The 20,644-nt window shown below is 46.8% G+C and overlaps 1 protein-coding gene across 2 annotated transcripts in view; it reads left to right on the top strand.

Annotated features, from left to right (window-relative positions):
• Positions 1-20,644, top strand: part of LOC139229825 (ras/Rap GTPase-activating protein SynGAP-like) — a 389,857-nt gene that overhangs the window by 254,696 nt on the left and 114,517 nt on the right. The gene's annotated exons all lie outside the window — the stretch shown is intronic.

The raw sequence follows: 20,644 nt of genomic DNA on the forward strand, positions 1-20,644 counted from the left end.
GGTGGGATTCCCTGACCGGCCAGTTAGGTTCAAATTGAGCTCCTTCTCCCGATCCCCCATGGTCCCGGTGAGGTCAAGCGACCAGCAGGGCGTCATGGTGTCCTGTGTAATGTTTGCCACCTGTACTGTGAAAGATTATAAAAACTGTTTGATGAACAGCCATTTTGGCAACCCAGCGTCTAATAACTAACATTGTTACTTTAATTATTGTAACATGTGTGTGTATACATATATGTAAAATTAATATCTACGTGTGTGCATTGTGAGATTATACCTTTATGTGGTATGGAGATTGTGCCGACACGTACAGTGCTAATATTGCAAATACATATGTAAATTTCTTTATTTCTCTTCCTTCCTTTCCTGTTTTCTCCTTTTTCATTTTCTCTTGCACCCACTCCCCACCCCCCACCCCCCACCCCCGCATTTCTCTCTAATCTGCCTGCCTAACACGTTTCAACCCCCCCTCTGGAAGTCAATGGAGCATTCCTTCAAAAAAAAGCAAAATGGCTTCCCGGCCCCGCCTGCCGCCCAGCCGCCTCGGCCTCACCGCGCCAAGGACTACGCTTCGAGCCGGATCGAGGCGAAGATCCGCGGGGACCCCCGCCACATGCGCCGCCAGACCCGTCACTTCGAGTACAGCGTAGAAGGGGGAGGGGGGCAGCAGCTGGTCTGACGTCGCCACGGCTCCGGCTTCCATCGGCGCGGGACCTACTGAGGGCGGTGTTTAGACTGTGACGTCCCTTCTGGTAGATAACCCGGGCAAGGGAAAATAATTCTCAAATTGGCTCGACGGGTTGGGGAGGGAGGTGGGGGTGGCGGGAAGGGGGGGGCAAACAGGGTATTACACTGATCACATTTAATTTTTTTTTTAAATATATATATAAATATATATATTTATATATGAATTAAACCCGGATCTGCATTCAGTATCATCCACGGAATCCGGTAAGTGGGCTAACACCTCAGGCCGGTGGTTTCGATTTGCGCAGCGCATTGCTGGCCGGGCGAGGGAAAGAATGCTCCATTCACATACAGAAGGGGGCAGGGGAGATGGTCGCGCCATGAGGGCCTTGTTGACCGACTCGGAGGCGACTAGAGAAACTTGGCTGGAACGGTGTCTTACGCCGCCTGTACCTCCTCCGACATTTGAGGGCAGCGAACCATAAGGTACGAGAAAAAAAGGGAGAAATCTTTTAAGCTGCAGTATCCCTGGCTTTCAGAAAGATCTGAGGGTCCTGGAGATGTGTGAGAAGTTCCAATTTTCAACAACGGTCACCTGAGATTGAGCCGCTGTGTTGGGTCGAGGGAGCTGCTTTACACGTTTTTTTTTTTTCCTCGTCCAAGGTGGTAATAAAGAGCGCTGAATACGAAATGGAGGCCATCATTGATGATGGTCCAGTCTCAAATTGATGGTGACCATTTATGTGTTACAGGGGCGGGGGTAGAAAGGGGCAGAAATTGGACCTTGTTGCACATCTCCAGCAGGCCAGCTATTTCAGAGCTGTCAGAAATCAAATCTACACAACATCTTCATGTGTGAATGTTCTCATGGACCTCTTGCAATTTGGCCATCTCCAGCGACCCCCTGCACCACCACCCAAAAATAAAAATGGAGATGATTTTTTTTTAAGTACAAGTACAGGGGCTTGAAACGTCTGGGTTTAAAGACACTGGACGACTGGAAGAAGCTTCTTTGGAGAGTCAGGGGAGGGGGGCGCGGAGGATAGGGAAGTCTTATCTGAGGAGATCATAAGTACTGAGGTCGTCATCTTACTTGGTTCAGCCACTATTGTGAGGTCACCAATGCACCCTGGACTGAGAATCCATCAGAGAGTCTTGAGCTAAGACGAGAAAGGTTTTGACTGCACCGGAGATCTTTTCACACGTGTCTGCAAAGTCAATGTGAGGTGGTGTGGCTTCTTTTTTTTGTGTCTGTCTCCGTGCGTGTGTGAGTTTCTGTGCGTGTGTCCATTTGTCTTTCAACCAGTATTTCCTCAGATGACCCAGCTCTCGCCACATGCCATGCCATCCCTGTAGTGCGCAGACATCCCACGTCGTGTTGCCGACTTTCAGCTCAATATGCAAAAAAGGTCGATCGTCTCCAAAGGTTAGTCCTGGTGTCCAGGTTTGCCAGTATGTACCACCTATAGTCACAGCCACAGACCAGCTCCCTTGGGGAGTCCAAGCTGATGTGGAGCCACAAGGTGACTGACTCTGGATGGCCAAAAGGAGCTTGACATTATGGACAAATTTTCTCACTTCGATAGATCTCAGAAAACAGCATCTTTAGGTTACTATCCACAGTACATCTTCCTAGTTAGGAACGTCACTAAGAAACGTCGCATCTTCTCATAGCAACAAAGGAAGCAACTTTACTTTAGGATAGCTAGCCTTCAGCTGACGAAGGTTTCCAAACTCAACTCGAGAATACCCCCTCAATATTCAAACCTTAACATTGGAAATGTTGGACACAGAGTCTTTTTCCAAACCTTCTGTTTTGCAGATTCCATTTTTTAATTTCTTTTTAGTGGTGGCTGTTCTTTGGAGAGAAAACAATTGTACTAAACTGCAGTGAAAAGCTGGGCTGCCGAAACCAAATGAATTCAGATATGTTCCCCAGTTGGGCCAAGTTTAATTTGGAATTTTGCTTTTGGAATTTATCCTTAAAAGAAAGAAGAGTGTGAGGTATAATCCCAGTAAAGAGGCAATGCAATCTGGCCCGACCAAGTACAATATGGCCTCCTCAGCGGCAGGTCCCATGGGCTATTGAGTGCCGTCTAGGAAAGTTAGTTACTTGGATGTAAAGTACAGATTAGGGTGATGAAATTGGCCCTTTTTTAAGAGCCGTATAACGGGTCGGTAAGCACCTACCGCTCAGTAGGGGTGGAGGGGCCGACATTTGAGAAATTGTCCTTTATTTTTGTGGCGGTGCACACTACCGCCCCGCCCGTGTTCCTGCCCCATCGGGCACGTGCCAACCCCATTTCTGCCTGCGTGGAAAATTGCCCCGCAGGAGCGGATCGGCCGCTGCTCGGTGCCCCTGACAGCATTCCCCGGTGGAAGCTGCGCGTGGCACCGCTGCAGCCGCCATTTTGTTTTACTAGTCGGCTGACTCTGAAGTCGGCCCGACAATGGTGGCTGCGGGTTCGGCAGCCCAGCACCCAGCTCTTGGGTACCTGGCCACTGGCTCGGCCGAAACTGTCCCTGGTGGCCCAGTGGACCCAACTAAACTTTTTGCAGCGATCCTCCTTTTTAACTGAAGGGGAGAGAAATTGTGACATGTCAGCACGATGTGGCACGCCCACATTGCGCTGACGTCATAGGCGTCACCGCGCTGACTGCCTGCCTCCCACCCCACATGATTTCCGTCCCTCAGCTGCCCCCAAACGCTGCCCAGAGAAAATAAACTTTTAAGACCTCAATTTTGCTCGACTCTCTGCCGCATGGATTGGAGTGGAGAAAAATAATTTATATCGGTAGGTGCGCCCCATTTCAGTAATTTCGGTCCCTAGATGTTGGGGGGGTGGGTGGGGGAGGGGACAGAGAATCATACTTCACCCATCTTAACCTCACAAGCAGGCTTCCCCTTCCTGTCAGCTAATGGAGTCACATGTGTTTCCATCTTCCTGCCCTGCCTTTTCTCTCAAGTAACGGAGATTCTGGAGTGGCAAGAGGTCTCATCAAGAATTGTGGTGGGGCGGGGGTTCCTTACCTCAAAAAAGACTGGAGTCCGCAATGCGCGCCAATCCAGCAAAGAGTTAACTTTGCCTCCTGTTAGATTGAAAGTTTCACAAAAAGCGTGTCCAAGATGTTGTGTTGAAGCTGGATTTCTGTCTGTATCGCATGTGTGTCAGCTTTCAGTCTGTGGCCAACTGGTTGTAGCTGCCTGGCTTGATTTTTCTTTTGCCTAAAAATGAAAGTTTCAATGGTTTGTACTGTTCCTTGCTCTCTATGAAGTCTTACTGTATGATCTGTGACAGATTTGCAATTTGCCGTTCTATCTTGCTGGCTCAGCATTTCCATCAGCCATCATCCAAGGTGGGAGTTACGCCAGCCTCGCTTTCTATGCGTTTTATCTGTTCTCAGCCAGCCCCCTGTGTATTAGTGTAACGCTGCAGCCCATCTCACTCTCCCAACCAACACTACCCTCCTAAGTCGAAAGGAGCGGCCTTGGGAGAGACTTGAGAGAAATTTGTGGCTCCAATTCCTTTGGACAGCTCTGGTGCCAGTCAGAATTGGCAAGGGAGATGGAATTAACAATCCATTTACCCAACTCTCTGTGTTTAGCATCCAACAGCATTGGCATGGGGACATGCTGCCTGGTTATGACTTTTTTGGGTCTTCATTGGTCGATCATCCATGCCACAACCTTATTGAACAGGTCCACTGCTGGAGTGGGTATGGGGCAGTTTGCAGCTCAATTCTAGCCAAATGGCCGGCTTCAGATAGGTTCAGTGGATGAGTAAACCTTTGAACCTGGTCGTGTAAACCCCAAATCACAACCATGTGCTTTGTAACCACCAGTCTGGCTGAGAACCGATCAACTCCCTTTGAGTTTGGCCCCCCTCAGGCTAAAGTGTTAACCGTCATAAGCAAAGATCGGAAAGCTATTTTGTGTCTCGGTTGTGACCCCACTTCCACTCTCGATCATACGTGCATACATTTTTATTTTCTTTCCATCGCCGCTGGTTTTTGCAGCATCGAAGTTTAATGTGCCTTTACTGTATGTGAGATGATGGAGCGCTCCACCATCAGATCAACGTCCATTCAAACATCCATCGGCATCATCCAAGCACTGAGCAATGATGGAACATTGGTTGCTTTCCAGCCAGTTTGAGGGCAGCTCATAAGGTCAAAGGGCAAGGCTTAGATTATTGAGTCTTATCCTCGTAATGGCTAGGCAGCAGACCCAGTCCGTCACTGCTGTTCAATCACACCTTAAAAGGTTTCTGTTTCTGCAGTTTCTGTTTCACCAAATACTTTTTCCCCCATGTTGAATCAATTGCAACATATAATATCGTCTGCTTTCCATTCAAATCTGAGGATATCCCTCAATCAAAGGACTCTGCTCTGTTGATATGAGGAGTAATTGAATGTATAATGTACATCATTGTGGGAAGTGTTGTTTGGAGGAGCACCTCCACCTTCATTTAGAGCTACATTTCTAACCGGGCATGATTTATAAAATATATTTAAAAGGCTGCTCTTGCTTCCATTCTCCCATCTCGGCTATTTCTGTACTGGTTTTTGGCTTGTTGGTATTTCCGAATGTACTTTGTGGCTCGCTGCAGTAAAACTCAACAAGTGCCTGTTTGGTGGGCTGAAGGCTGCTGTGAGGTCCTTCTGCCCCCACCTACCAACACTTCCCAACAGCATAGGCCTCTCCATCGCCATGGCAGCAAAATCAGGCCCAGAGTCTGGGGAGCCTCAAAATGGTCACTGACCAGAGGTTATGGGACAGAGTTTAGACTATTTGCTGCAATTGGTTTTACCCTTCTGACACATACACACACAATACATGCACAGATATATATTACACACATCATACATACACATACACACAAAAATATATACACATATAGGCACACACAGATATATATACACACAGATACAGATATACACTCACAGATACACACAGATATACATATATATATACACATTTTTATATATATATATATATATATACATACATATGTACGCACACACAGATACACGCACAGGTATACATATATACACACATTTATATATATACACACACACACACACAATACACACATATATGCACGCGCACACACAGAAGTAGACAGCACATGAATGTTATCATAGAATGTTCCTGTTGTGCTCATTCATAGTGCAGCGATAAGACAATCTCAGGCAAACAAAGCCTAGCCAAAGTCTAGTAACCGATCCCCAGAACAGGATATGAGACAGTGCTGTGAGCACATTTGGCCCACCAAACACAGTGCCACCTTCAGATTCACATGGGATTCTTATTGCTTAATTTCCGCCCCACCCCCCCCCTTAAACCAATGAGAATACATTAAAGCTTTAAACTGAGTAGCAACGGGACCGGGTGGATTTGAACCAAGAACTTTCACCTCTGGGGCTCGGCCTCGAGTCCAGCCCAGACTATGAGGTGAAAGCTAACGATTTGAAATGACTCTGAACAGTCCCCTTCCCAGTTCCCAGGCGGCAGTACTTCACAGCACGAATTGCCCGCAATGTGGAAAACATATAACTTAAAGTTGGCTTGGCAAGTAGTGGAAACAATTCAACCATTGATGTCAATCTGTAGCACCCCCTACTCCTCAGCCACATACATTCAAAGAGCCAAACCAATTTAGAGTGACTGAGAGGGGGCGGCGGGGGGGAAATGCAAGGTAACGAGAGACGGATACCAAAAAGGAGTTTGTCATGTGTTTTCTTTTCTTGCCCTGCATCATGCGTCGCTCCCCTTTGATGTTTGCATGACCTCCATTCTGTCACAAGTTGAAGCCTTTCATTCTCTGTGCTGTGTCTTCTCATGTGTTTGTGGTCCAAGCTACGGTGCCCCCCGAGATGCCAAAAACTCGGTGTATCCCACAGGGACTTGCAGGCACTTTAGGGGTGAATTTTAACCAAACACGCCAGGCGGGGGAAACCCACGGGATTGGGTGCAACACATCTTCAAATTTAACCCAATCACGAGCGGGGACAGTGCGGATTGTCGGTGCACAAAGATGTGGTAGCAAGGACGCAAATTTGTATCGACAAGTTCAACCCCGCAAGTTTACAGTTTTGGCCATGGTGTTAGGAGAAGGTTTTTTTTTTGGGGGGGGGGAGAGAGATGGAGGTTGCACTGAGCAAAGGATGGGGAGCGGGGGCGGGTGCGAGTATTTGTGAAAATGATCGGCGCCATCCTTAAGGAAGCCGTCTCGCCTGCGATTCAGAGTGGCAATGGCGGAGCAGGGCAACCTGCTTTGCTTCATCCTCTTAACAATCAGTGGCGACGCTTGGTGGCAGAGGTGGTGTCGGGCTGAGAGCCCCATCCCACGCGGGAAGAAGCTCGGGGGTTTTTATTCCGGCTTACTAGGCAGGGGCTGGCAACGGTTTTCTGCCAGGCTCCCCCTCACACGTGAAGAAGCTCGGTGGGGTTTTAAAAAAAAAAAAATTCAGCTTCCTAGGCAATCTCCGAAGATGATAAAGGGCGAGTTGCACACGCATGGCACCCCTGCACGTTGCCCTCTGCCAGCCGGTTGCAGATCCCCTGGACCCATTGCTTCCTCTGCAAAATATGGAGCGAAGCGCCATCCAAAAAGGCAATAGAAAGTAGCTCGCCGTGAAGGCAAATAGAGGGCGGGGATGTCGCTATAGATCCCCCAATAATGCTCCTTTGCGTTTACCGCAGAATGGCGACTCGTTTTTTTTTTAAACAGTATTTATCGGAGGGTAAAGAGAGATGGGGCTCACGATTGATTTTAACCCCTCGGCTACATGAATCGGTCAGGGAGCGGATATATATATTTTAAAGCGCCTGTGGGTGAGCCCAGTTACTCCACAACTATACATAGAGTCTCCACAGCCCATCTAAAAAGGGTCTGCACATGACGATTTGGGGGGGGGGGGGGCGGTGGGGAGTTGCACGCATGTGCTCGTTTCAAGTCCATGCCCGCTTGGAGCCGCAGTATGATAGGTCTTAACGCCACCCCCCACCGCGCTGCTGGAGCTTTGAAACAGCAAGCAAGGAGGAAAGCTAGACGTTGGTTGAATTGAGCTCGACATTCGAAGCAGGCCCTGCCCGTCGCCATAACGATTCAGGACATTAATTAGGAACAATGGTCCCGAAGCCTAGGCCACCACAGAGGAGCACACTGCACTGGGATGTGAAAGCGGAGATGTTGTAGATTGTTGGTAGATTTGATTCCCAATGCTTTGAAATGTCCTCGTACCCTGGATCATCCAACCACAATCCTGCAGCAAACACAGATCATCATTCTGATGGGCACTATTAAATCTAACTATCCGATCAAACTACCTGTATTTAAAAACATGCCCTTCCCGGTTTCTTCACCCCTTTTGTATTTAAAGATAAAACACCTATTTATTTCCTTTTGTAATGAGAAATGGGAGCCATTGCCATGGCGACAGAGGCCTACTGACTCAGGCTGTCCCGTTACATGTAACAAACAAGGTATTTTTCCTCTTCTTTGACTTCCCCCCAACTCTCACCTTTTCCACCCTCAGCTCAGCATGGCCTTCTCCCAGGCCTCAACACAATGTTCCACATCTTTGGTTCGGTGCTGACGTACGGCTCCCGTGCGAAAGCCGAGCCCGAACGGGTGTCGACGAGAATCATTGGCACCTGCAGTGGAACAGTTTTGTGAAGAGGCTTGGAAAGATGGTCCTTGGACCCTGCTCAAGGTGTCACATTGCCCTTGACTTGAAGGTACCAATCTTCAATGTTCCATTCCACAAATTGGACAATTCTTTATGCCCCATTGTCCCGTTATAAATTGGCTTCCTCTCGCTCATTGTTTTGAGGGTTTGCTTGGCTGTTCCAGGGTACAGAGGGGTTCGCCTTCTTTGGCGACGGATGCTGTGGCTTTAACACGGATTTCTTCCCTTTTTATATATTTTTTGTTTTGTTTAGGAGAGGCAGCTCTCAACGATGGGGGCCACCAACTCCCGGCTGATGAGCGCCATGACTCACATGAAAGACCGGTGCAGCGGGACCCAGCAGAACGGCGTGATGTCGTCGCACCCTCCACCGCGCCTGCAGATCACAGAGAACGGCGAATTCCGTAACGCCAGTGGCCACTGACGCGAGGGGGAAAAGGGGGCGGCGGTCGGGGGGGGTCGGCAGCGGGGTGGGTGGAAGCAAGATCGGTTGCAAGACATCTTCCCACCACCCCTTCACTTCGTCTCTCTCCTCCCCCTGCCCCTCACTTTCCCCTCCGCCTCCCCTCAAGCACAGGCCTGCAGTGGGATGGAGCTAGCGAGCCAGTGGAATGAAAACCGATTCTAACTATTAACAATTATTTTATATCCTGTTGTCATTCATGCACGAACACTCCCGAGTCCCATGGCTGTGGATAATGCCAGGACCTTGATGCACTTAAAAGTGGTATATTTTTCATTGCACTTTTCTACTTGTGCCGTGTTTAAATGGCCTATTGTGTGAGAAAGAAAAGGAAAAAGTTTGAGATATAAATATATATATAATATATATAAATAAATATAACAGAAAAATGTACAGTACATAAACATCTCCATGATTACCTGGAGAGTGGGTTCGACTGAAACCTCCATTTGTAAGGCTGTTAATTTCTTTCCCGACTAACGCGTACGTTTGGTGTATCTCGGATGGTGGACGGTCGCTGCAGAACTTGAAGCTTTGCGCCAGTTCACCAGGAAGGAAGTGTGTGCAGGCGTCTGCATCACCTCCCTCCCCACACCCCACTCCCCTCAGAGTGTTTGCGTCGTTTTCTCTAGTGCCAGTCAGGCTCTTGAAGTGATGCGTCTTGTGAAATTCCTGTGTATCTCGACTATCTGCCATAAGGGAGCAGACCAGACCTCACCTGGTGGATTGATGGATAACTGAGAGTCTCCTTGTACTTAAACTGACAACCTGAGAGTACACTGGCGCATAACAATTACATTTGAAGTTCCTCGCTTTTATTCATTTCTTTTAAAGAAAAAACTTGCATTTATACAACGCCTCTCACTGCCCCAGGACCACCCAACGCGCTTTGTAGCTTTTGAAATGCAGTCACTGCTGTAATGTAGAAAAAACAGCAGCCAATTTTTGCACAGCAAGCTCCCACAATTATTAATGTGATGATGACTAGATAATCTGATTTTTAGTGATGTTGGTTAAGGGCTAGGTATTGGCCAGGAGATCAGGTACAACTCTACTGTTCTGCTTCGAAATAGTGGCCATGGGATCTTTTACGTCCAACTGAGAGAGCAGGCGGCCTCAGTTTAAAGTCTCATCTGAAAGACGGCACCTCCAAACAGTATGGCACTCCCTCAGTACTACACTAGGAATTTCAGGTTAGCCTACGAGCTCAAGTCTCTGGAGTGGGATTTGAACCCACAACCTTCTGACGCAGAGGCAAAGAGTGCTATCACTGAGCCATGGTTGACACCATGTTTTAGATGGAGATGTCTCCAGTAAAATAATTGAGCGAGGAGATTTGGCTGAATACTTTGTGTTCATAAACTCATGTCCCACACAGTAATTTTAGTGAAATCCTAGCTCCTGTTTGGTCTATGAACAGTAGATTCACGGATTTTGCATTTTGAGACATTCTTAAAAATAAATGCTGGCAGCCAAACTCCTGCTTGTCTCAAACTAGAATTCCAACTCCTGCTGATCTCTCAAACTGGAAGCCCAACTGCTGGTCTCAAACTAGAAACCCAACTCCTGCTGGTCTCAAGCTAGAAACCCAACTCCTGCTGGTTTCAAACTAGAATCCCAACTCCTGCTGGTCTCAAGCTAGAAACCCAACTCCTGCTGGTTTCAAACTAGAATCCCAACTCCTGCTGGTCTCAAACTAGAATCCCAACTCTTGCTGATCTCAAACTAGAATCCCAACTTCTGCTGGTCTCAAACTAGAATCCCAACTCTTGCTGATCTCAAACTAGAATCCCAACTCCTGCTGCTCTCAAACTAGAATCTCAACTCCTGCTGGTCTCAAACTAGAATCCCAACTCCTGCTGGTCTCAAACTAGAATCCCAATTCCTGCTGGTCTCAAACTAGAATCCCAACTCCTGGTCTCAAACTAGAATCTCAACTCCTGCTGGTCTCAAACTAGAATCCCAACTCCTGCTGGTCTCAAACTAGAATCCCAATTCCTGCTGGTCTCAAACTAGAATCCCAATTCCTGCTGGTCTCAAACTAGAATCCCAACTCCTGCTGGTCTCAAACTAGAATCCCAACTCCTGCTGGTCTCAAACTAGAATCCCAACTCCTGCTGGTCTCAAACTAGAATCCCAACTCCTGCTGGTCTCAAACTAGAATCCCAATTCCTGCTGGTCTCAAACTAGAATCCCAACTCCTGCTGATCTCAAACTAGAATCCCAATTCCTGCTGGTTTCAAACTAGAATCCCAACACTTGCTGGTCTCAAACTAGAATCCCAACTCCTGCTGATCTCAAACTAGAATCCCAATTCCTGCTGGTTTCAAACTAGAATCCCAACTCCTGCTGGTCTCAAACTAGAATCCCAATTCCTGCTGGTCTCAAACTAGAATCCCAATTCCTGCTGGTCTCAAACTAGAATCCCAACTCCTGCTGGTCTCAAACTAGAATCCCAACTCCTGCTGGTCTCAAACTAGAATCCCAACTCCTGCTGGTCTCAAACTAGAATCCCAACTCCTGCTGGTCTCAAACTAGAATCCCAATTCCTGCTGGTCTCAAACTAGAATCCCAACTCCTGCTGATCTCAAACTAGAATCCCAATTCCTGCTGGTTTCAAACTAGAATCCCAACACTTGCTGGTCTCAAACTAGAATCCCAACTCCTGCTGATCTCAAACTAGAATCCCAATTCCTGCTGGTTTCAAACTAGAATCCCAACACCTGCTGGTCTCAAACTAGAATCCCAACTCCTGCTGGTCTCTGCAACTAGAAGCTCAATTCTATTGGTCTCAAGATAAAAGCCCCGACTCCTGCTGTTCTCTCAGACCTGAAGCCCTGACTCCTGCTAATTCCCAAAACCCAAAATCCTGATTCATGTTGGTAGCCAGGACCCATAGCCCCATACCTGCTGGTCTGGATCCGAAGCTCCTACTCCTGCTGGTCTCCTAGACCCGAAGCTCCTACCCCTGCTGGTCTCCTGGATTTTAGGTTAAATATGAAAGCTGGATGATTAGTAAATTCTACCAGGTACCTCCCACCCACAAAATAACTATTACCTTGCAGAAGCTCTGGGAAGACAGTTAAAATGGCTGAGCTTGATTTACTGGGTTTATGCAAAATAAAAACCACGACTTCCACCGCTTTTATGTATCCCAGAAATATTCTCCCAAGATAATGGTGCAGATAATCCGGAGGGGATAGGAATGGTGTAGATAATCAGGAGGAGGGTGAGAATGATGTTGGTAATCAGGAGGTGGATGGGAATGCTGCAGGTAATCAGGAGGGGGGGGCGGGGGGCTGGTGCAGGTAATCGGGGTGGGAATGGTGCAGGTAATTGGGGGGATTGGTCAGTTAATCGGTGGGGGGACCGTGCAGATAGTTGGGAGGATAATACAGATAATCGGGAGGGGGTGTGGGGATGGTGCAATGGAACCTATAATCTGGGAGGAGTGGTTGTGGAGCTGATAATCGGGGGGGGGGGGGGGGGGATGGAGCTGTTAATCTGAAGTGTGGGGTTGGGGGTTAAGCTGATATTTTAGAGGGTATGGTGCAGATAATTGAGGGAGGGCAGAGCTGATAATCTGGGGTTGGAGTTGCTAATCCGGGAGGGGGAGTGCAGATAATCGGGGGGGTGGTCAGATATTGTGGGGGGGGGGGGGAGGAAATGGTGATGATAATTAGTTTGTTTCTCATGATGAAAAAAGACTAACATTTTTAAAGCACATTTCACAACCTCAGGACGTCCAAAGTGCTTTACCACCAATGAAGTACTTTTTGGAGTATAGCCACTGTTGTAATGTAGGAAATGTGGCAGCCAAATTGCACACAGTGAGAGTCCACAAACAGCAATGTGTTTAATGATGGTGGCTGAGGAGATAAATATTGGCTAGGAGACCAGAGCGAATTCTCCTGCTCTTCTTCGAAATAGTGCCATGGGATCTTTTATGTCCGCCTGAGAGCCGACGGGACCTCGGTTTAACGTCTCATCTGAAGTGCGGCACCTCCGACAGTGCAACGCTCCCTCAGTACTGGAGTGTCAGCCTAGATTTTTGTGGTCAAGTCTCTGAAGTGCGATTTGAACCCACGACCTTCTGACTCAGACGCGAGAGTGCTACCCTCTGAACATGGTGCGTCAGTTATTAAGCTCGTTAATAGACTCTCATCGGCATCAGTGGTTTTAGCCTCTGCCCTTTGGTACTACGGAATGGTGCTGAATTCACAGAATTCAAGGTGTTTTTCTCTCTTATATTATTGGCCATGCCAGTCCAGGTCACTCAACGTCTTGAGTTCCCCCATAATGGGTAACGAGATGTTTGACTCCCGCTCTTCGCTTCACCGTCTGTGTTTTTTTTATTTTCTTGGCCGGTTTGGCATGTTGTTTCCCTCATTTCCTGATGGCATTGACTTTTTGCCATAGAGGTACGTGTGCCACCACAGCCTCACCCAAGTGGACATTCTTTGTGTATAGGCCTTTGGACGGTTACGTGTGGACAGGCTAATTGACTGCAGGGGAAGGGATCCGAGACTGATCGTGCCCTCATCCGGTACCCATGCCACGTGCAACTCCAGCATTAAGCCAGGGCCCCAGGCCTAACTGCAGCACTCTGATCACTGCCCCAACAAAGCTGACTCCATCCTCTTGGGCTGGATGACTGGCTGCTGTCGTGAAAATACTGCTGGGCTTTTCAAGGGAGCTCATCCTCTTCTTTTCATGTCCACATGTGTCTTCATTTCCTCCTGTGCCTCAGTAGAAAATAAAATGGCCTCCTCCAATAAGTATTTCGCGGGACAGCGCAATGCGTTGGCTAGGGGTCAGCACAAAGTCCCGATCACTTACAAATATCAACCGTGGCATTACAGATAATTTTGATTGTGTGGGGGGGGGGGGAGGGGCGGTAATTAAAGGAACAGGAGTAGGCCATTCAGCCCCTCGAGCCTGCTCCGCCAGGCAATTAGATCACGGCTGATCTGTATCTCAACCGCATCTACCCACCTTAGTTCCACATCCTTTAATACTCTTACCCAACAAAAATCTTAGTTTTGAAATTTTGAATTGATCCCCCCAGCCTCAACAGATTTTTGGGGGAGAGCATTCCAGATTTCCACTACCCTTTGTGGGAAGAAGTGCTCCCTGACGTCACCCCTGAATGGCTTAGCTCTAATTTTAAGGTTACTCCTTATTCTGGATTCCTGCATTAGTTTCTCTCTGTCTACTCTGTCAAATCCTTTAATCATCTTAAACACCTCAATTAGATCACCCCTTAATCTTCTACACCCAAGGAGACACAAGGCTAGATGCAACAGCACCAAGACTAGCCCTTTCCAAACCTTCAGACCCAAGAAACTAGCACAAAGCAGTGAATAAGAAATCTCATCTCAAATAACTCTTGAGTTGCCTTGGTTTCCAAGGCTGGAGATATGTTGGACATCCCCCGCCGTAAGTCACCACGGTTTGAACATGATTTATTCACAGCTTAAGTTGCACCGTTGAACACAAGGACCTTCTGGAGTTAGCACAAGCCTACTGACTACAACATAACTGTGTGTCTTTAAGCAAAAGTTTAAAGAGGGGGAGGGAGATTTTCTTTAGCGAACTTTAGCGCTTATGTACATATTAAAATAACAAAGATTCGTATTTAAATACATTTTGCACAGACACTGGGTTTATGCAGAATAACCGATAAAGAAATAACTTGCATTTATGTAGAGCCTTTCACAACCTCAGGACATCCCGAGGTGCTCTGCAGCCAAGGAAGTGCTTTTGAAATAAAATGGGAAACGCAGCAGACTAATCTGCGCACAGCAAGGTCCCACACATAGCAATGATCAGATTTTTTGTAATATTGGTTGAGGGATAAATATTAGCCAGGACACCGGGGAGAAAGAACTCTGCTGTTCTTCTTTGAAATAGTGTCGTGGGATCTTTTACATTTACCTGACAGGGCCTTGGTTTAAAGTCACATTTCAAAGATGGCACCTCCAACAGTAATGCAGTGGGAGCGCTAGCTTAGATTTACGTGCTCAAATCTCTGGAGTGGGACTTGAACCCACGACCTAGCTGACAAAAAAGCAAGCGTGCTACCTACTGAACCACAGCTGGCACCATAAGAGGAGGATAATTTGAAGTCACTTTATCAGTGTTAAAATCCAATGACAGAATGGGTTGGAGTACTGCCCAGTGTGGTGCTGAGCCAAAAAGCCTCAAGAATCAGCCCTGTAATCTTTCCATTGGGGGGGGTGGGTAGCGACATTAATTGTGCATTCAAAAAAGAGCGTGTGTTCAGAATAACTTACTTCCACCCTGCGAACCCCAAAAAAGAGAAGCTCACGGATTCAATTCCTGAATTTAACAATATAGTACCTTTAACGTAGTAAAATATCCCAAGGCACTTCACAGCAACATAATCAGCCAAATATTGACCAAGCCAATGAAGGAGATATTAAGACTGATGACCAAAAGCTTGGTCAAAGAGGTAGGTTTTCAGGAGCATCTTAAAGGAGGAGAGAGAGGTGGAGAGGTTTAAGGAGGGAATTCCAGAACTGAAGGCACAGGCGCCAAAGGTGGAACGAAGGAAATCGGGGATACACAAGAGGCCAGAATTGGAGGCATGCATACATCATGGAGGGTTGTAGGGCTGCAAGGAGTTTACAGAGATAAAAACATAGAAAATAGGTGCAGGAGTAGGCCATTTGACCCTTCGAGCCTGCACCACCATTCAATATAATCATGGCTGATCATGCAACTTCAGTACCCCATTCCTGCCTTCTCTCCATACCCCTTGATCCCTTTAGCCGTAAGGGCCACATCTAACTCCCTTTTGAATATATCTAACGAACTGGCCTCAACAACTTTCTGTGGTAGAGAATTCCACAGAGTCAAAATTTTCTGAGTGAAGAAGTTTCCCCTCATCTCGGTCCTAAATGGTTTACCCCTTAACCTTAGACTGTGACCCCTGGTCCTGGACTTCCCCAACATCAGGAAGATTCTTCCTGCACCTAACCTGTCCAATCCCGTCAGAATTTTATATGTTTCTATGAGATCCCCTCTCATTCTCCTAAATTCCAGTGAATATAAGTCTAGTCGATCCAGTCTTTCTTCATATGTCAGTACTGCCATCCCGGGAATCAGTTTGGTGAACCTTCGCTGCACTCCCTCAATAGCAAGAATGTCCTTCCTCAGATTAGGAGATCAAAACTGTACGTAATATTCAAGGTGTGGCCTCACCAAGGCCCTGTACAACTGCAGTAAGACTTCCCTGCTCCTATACTCAAATCCTCTCGCTATGAAGGCCAATATGCCATTTGCCTTCACCATCTGCTGTACCTACATAACAACTTTCAATGACTGATGTACCATGACATCCAGGTCTCATTGCACCTCCCCTTTTCCTAATCTGTCACCATTCAGATAATATTCTGCCTTCCTGTTTTTGCCACCAAAGTGGATAACCTCACATTTATCCACATTATACTGCATCTGCCATGCATTTGCCCACTCATCTGACCTGTCCAAGTCACCCTGCAGCCTCTTAGCATCCTTCTCACAGCTCACACTGCCACCCAGCTTAGTGTCATCTGAAAACTTGGAGATATTACATTCAATTCCTTCGTCTAAGTCTTAATGTATATTGTAAATAGCTGGGGTCCCAGCACTGAACCTGGCGGTACCCCACTGGTCACTGCCTGCCATTCTGAAAAGGACCCGTTTATTCCTAGTCTTTGCTTCCTGTCTGCCAACCAGTTCTCTATCCACGTCAATACATTACCCCCAATACCATGTGCTTTAATTTTATACACTAATCTCATGTGTGTGACCTTGTCAAAAGCCTTTTGAAAATCCAAATACACCACATCCACTGGTTCTCCCTTGTCCACTCTACTAGTTACATCCTCAAAAAATTCCAGAAGATTTGTTAAGCATGATTTCCCTTTCATAAATCCATGCTGACTTGTACTAATCCTGTCACAGCTTTCCAAGTGCACTACGATTACATCTTTAATAATTGATTCCAACATTTTCCCCATTACCGATGTCAGGCTAACCGGTCTATAATTCTCTGTTTTTTCTCTCCCTCCTATTTTAAAAAGTGGAGTTACATTAGCTACCCTCCAATCCATAGGAACTGATACAATGTTGGAAAATGACCACTAATGCATCCACTATTTCTAGGGCCACTTCCTTAAGTACTCTGGGATACAGACTAACAGGTCCTGGGGACTTATGGCCTTCAATTTCATCAATTTCCCTAACACTATTTCCTGACTAAGGATTTCCTTCAGTTCCTCCTTCTCGCTAGACCCTCGGTTCCCTAGTATTTCCGGAAGGTTATTTGTGTATTCTTTAGTGAAGACAAAACCAAAGTATTTGTTCAGTTGGTCTGCCATTTCTATGTTCCCCATTATAAATTCACCTGATTCTGACTGCAAGGAACCCACATTTGTCTTCGCTAATCTTTTTCTCTTCACATATCTATAGAAGCTTTTGCAGTCAGTTTTTATGTTCCCTGCAAGCTTCCTCTCATACTCTATTTTCCCCCTCCTAATTAAACCCTTTGTCCTCCTCTGCTGAATTCTAAATTTCTCCCAGTCCTCAGGTTTGCTGCTTTATCTGGCCAATTTATATGCCCCTTCCTTGGATTTAACACTATCCCTAATTTCCCTTGTTAGCCACGGTTGAGCCACCTTCCCCGTTTTATTTTTACACCAGACAGGGATGTACAATTGTTGAAGTTCATCCATGTGATCTTTAAATGTCTGCCATTGCCTATCCATCGTCAATCATTTAAGTATCATTCGCCAGTCTATCCTAGCCAATTCACATCTCATACCATTGAAATTACATTTCTTTAAGTTCAGGACCCTTGTCTCCGAATTAACTGTGTCTCTCTCCATCTTAATGAAGAATTCTACCATATTATGGTCACTCTTCCCCAAGGGACCTCGGACAACAAGATTGCTAATTAATCCTTTCTCATTACACAACACCCAGTCTAGGATGGCCAGCTCTCTAGTTGGTTCCTCGACATATTGGTCTCGAAAACCATCCCTTTAACACTCCAGGAAATTCTCCTCTACCATATTGCTATCAGTTTGGTTGGCCTAATCTGTATGTAGATTAAAGTCACCCATGATAACTGCTGTACCTTCATTGCATGCATCCCTAATTTCCTGTTTGATGCCATCCCCAACCTCACGACTACTGTTTGGTGGTCTGTACACAACTCCTACTAGCGTTTTCTGCCCTTTGGTGTTCCGCAGCTCTACCCATACAGATTCCACATTATCCAAGCTAATGTCCTTTCTTACTATTGTGTTAATCTTCTCTTTAACCAGCAATGCTACCCCACCTCCTTTTCTTTTCTGTTTATCCTTCCTGAATATTTAATACCCCTGGATGTTGAGTTCTGAGCCTTGGTCACCCTGGAGCCATGTTTCCATAATCCCAATTACATCATATCCGTTAACAGTTATCTGCGCAGTTAATTCAACCACCTTATTACAAATGCTCCTCGCTTTGAGACACAGAATCTTCAGGCTTGTTTCTTTAACACTCTTTGTCCTTTTAGAATTATGTTGTAATGTAGCCCTTTTTGATTTTTGCCTTTGATTTCTCTGCCCTCCACTTTTCCTTTTCTCCTTTCTACCTTTTGCTTCTGCCCCCATTTTACTTCCCTCTGTCTCCCTGCATAGATTCTCATCCCTCTGCCATATTAGTTTAAACCCGCCCCAACAGCACGACCAAACACTCCCCCGAGTTCATCGGTTCCGGTCCTGTCCAGATAGGGTGGAGTGAGGCCCTGGAGTGGGACTAGGAGCCAATATAGGTCAGCGAGCACGGGGGAGGTGGGGTGGGGGTGATGGGTGAACGGGACTTGGTGCGAGTCAGGATAATGGCAGCAGAGTTCGGGATGAGCTCAAGTTTACCTCTGCTGATGTTGACGTGACTGCAGGGGAAGTTTAATCTGAAGTGGGTTACTGGGAAATAACACGTGTTACCTGGAAAGAAGGAAGTATCAAGGATGCTCATGGCAATCTTGTCCCATTCCGCACCTCACCTCACTCAGCAATGCCAATTGTACAACCGAATGTAAATGAAAGGAATAAAGAAAGATCTTGCATTCACAGCGCCTATTCTAGCCTCAGGACTTCCCAAAGCGCTTTACAGCTAATGAAATAGTTTTGAAGTGCAGTCACTGTTGTAATGTAGGAAACGTCGCAGCCAATTCTTGCACAACAAGATCCCACAAAAAAGCAGGTTGTAAGAAATAGTATCAGGATAGAAACTTCTCATCTCAGTCCTAAATGGCCAACCCCTTATCCTGAAACGATGAGCCCGAGTTCGAGACTCTCCAGCCAGGGGAAAGAGCCTCTCAGAATCTACCCTGTCAAGCCCTCTAAGAATGTTACACATTCAGTGAGATCAACTCTCATTCTTCTAAACTCCAGAGAATATAGGCCCATTCTATTCAATCTCTCCTCATAGGACAGTCCGGTGAAACTTTGTTGCACCCCCTCTAAGGCAAGTATATCCTTCGTTAGGTAAGAAGACCAAAATTGTTCATAGCATGGCTGCCGGCTGACCTATCAGAACCTTAGGACCACCCAGTAAAATGTTGTCAGGAGATTACCGACCAAAGGACACAGACTTAAGGTAATTGGCAAAAGAACCACAGGGCAGATTAGATCTTTTTAACACAGTGAGTTGTTATGATCTGGAATGCACTGCCTGAAAGGGTGTTGGAAGCAGATTCAATAGTATCTTTCAAAAATGATTGGATAGATACTTGAAAAGTATAAATTTGCAAGGCTATGAGGAAAGAGGGGGTGAGTGGCACTCACTGGATAGCTCTTTCAAAGAGCCAGCACAGGCACGATGGACTGAATAACATCCTTTCTGTGCTGTAAGATTCTTTGATTCAGGGCCATTCTTCCTTGTCTCAGGCAGATTGTCTGTCGTGACTGTGCAGTAGGATTACTCTGAATAGTTTTGTGGTGGAATATAAGCGCACATAACACGATTGTATATTATCACCCAGCCCACTACTTTAATGCAAGCGATACCCAAAGGCGTAAATTTATGGCTTAATTTTCGGGGCGGTAAAGTTTGCGCCCGGGAATAGCTTGCGCCTCAGTCATCAAAATTGAGCAGTTGGGCCCTGAGTGTGGGGGTGCAGCACTAAGGGAGGCATTGTACACCCCTCTTAGGGCGTTAGCATGGGAAACTCCCGAGCTAAACAGCTGGGCCAGGAGCGCTCCGAGAGACGCCTGGGGAGAAAGAAAAACTAAAAAAAAGATTCACAAAACATTGCCCGCATTGCCACAACAGAAATTGCAAAAATATTAACAGAAAAAACAACCTTAGGACAGCATTACTTAGCTCTCTCTGCGGTCGGTGTAGTTGGACTGCCCGATTTCCCAGGCGGTCACTGCGGGGCGGACGGGTCGGGCGTGAGTCACAACCAGGGGCATTGCACACCGCGCAGCTCTGCCAGGCAGTGCTGCTCCACACCACCGCGAAACCGGACCCGAGGATCGCTGCAGGACGCTGGAGGCTGACCGCACGCCCAGAACACCTCACCGCCACCATTGCCGCCGTTCCAGGGCGAATAACGGAGTGCAAAGGACCAGAAAATCCGCCCCTTTATTTTATTTTGCAGAATCATGGAATGCAATCCCTCAAAATGCCGGCATGCATCCTATTAAATCGCAGAATCCCTTGAAATCCCGTGCCCACAACTGAATCGCCTTTCAAAACCTCAGGACGTCCTAAAGTGCTTCACAGCCAATGAAGTACTTTTGA

Source organism: Pristiophorus japonicus, chromosome 19 (genome assembly GCF_044704955.1).
Source record: "Pristiophorus japonicus isolate sPriJap1 chromosome 19, sPriJap1.hap1, whole genome shotgun sequence".
Lineage (NCBI taxonomy): Eukaryota > Metazoa > Chordata > Chondrichthyes > Pristiophoridae > Pristiophorus > Pristiophorus japonicus.